Source organism: Alligator sinensis, unplaced genomic scaffold, assembly GCF_000455745.1.
Source record: "Alligator sinensis unplaced genomic scaffold, ASM45574v1 scaffold510_1, whole genome shotgun sequence".
Lineage (NCBI taxonomy): Eukaryota > Metazoa > Chordata > Crocodylia > Alligatoridae > Alligator > Alligator sinensis.
In genome coordinates this window covers 255,056-256,072 of record NW_005842052.1, presented here as the reverse complement: position 1 = coordinate 256,072, position 1,017 = coordinate 255,056, and the positions used below count along the sequence as shown (strand labels likewise).

The window sequence follows — 1,017 nt, the reverse complement described above, 5'->3', positions numbered from 1 at the left end:
GTCGGAAGTGTCAATTTAAAAACGTCGTAAGTGCAAAACGCTGTAACTTGAAAGGCTGGAAGTTGAGGACTGCCTGTATAAAAAAGGGTTGGCTGCCTGCCTGCAGCATGCCAGTCACTTCTGGTCTGCAGTTTGCCGGTCCGTGGTCACTTGGTTTGCCAGGCCACGGTCACTTCCAAGCCACAGTTTGCTGCAGTCACTTCTGGTCCACGGTTTGCTGGTCCGCAGTCCCTTGGTTTGCCGGTCCGTGGTGACGTCCAGCCCGCGGTTTGCTGGTCCTTGGCATCCAAAGGTTGAAACCCCCTGCTTGAAGCACCGCCCTGGCCTCATGCTGGCTCAAGGAAGGGTGCGAGAAAACCAGGCATCCATTACATCACACAAAAGACACGTGATAACTTTGTCCCGCGTTGCCTGCAGCTGACCCAGCGCTGCCCGCCCTCCCCGCGGTGCCCGTGCCCCAGATCAGACCCGCGGGAGCCGCAGGGGCTCGGGGCGCGCCTCGCGCGCTCCGCGGAACGTGTGTTCGCGCCGGAATCGCCCCAGGGATGCGCGGGACGAGCCCATTGCAGGCAGGGGTGCCCTCCCGCACCCCCTTAAGCCTGTGGGCGGTCCGCAGCGCGCCCGGCCCCGCCCCCTAGCCGAGCCGTGCTATTAATAGCACTGCCGCGGCCATATAAAGCGGGCGCAGCGCGGGCGCCGGCAGAGGGGCGGCTCTGCTCCGCCTTGGAGGGTCTTAAAGGGGCCGCGCGCTGCGGGGTGAGTGCAGCGCCGTGCGGGCAGTGCGGGCGAGGGGCGGGAGGAGGGAAAAGTTTGTGCTCAGGGGACTTGGTGGCATTTCCACCCCTGCTAAAGCCTGGCTGGGGTGGGCACAACCAGGGGCTGCCCCATGCCCCCCAGCTGGGCGTGGAGGGTCTCCACGGCATCGTAGGATGGGGCTGCAGGGAGAGAGGAAGAGGGGGACCCTGCTCGCTGCTGTGGGGCGTATCGGTGATCCCTCGGGGCGATGGAGTGGGGGGG

At 65.1% G+C, this 1,017-nt stretch overlaps 1 protein-coding gene across 6 annotated transcripts in view; it reads left to right on the top strand.

The window, feature by feature from the left end:
• Nucleotides 1–323: 323 nt before the first annotated feature.
• MRAS (muscle RAS oncogene homolog) overlaps nucleotides 324–1,017 on the top strand; it is a 55,748-nt gene continuing 55,054 nt past the window's right edge. For all 6 annotated transcript variants that reach the window (XM_006022907.2, XM_025203323.1, XM_025203320.1 and 3 more), the window contains exon 1: nucleotides 324–756. The gene's annotated coding sequence lies outside the window, so the exon portion shown is untranslated. The remainder of the gene's footprint in view (nucleotides 757–1,017) is intronic.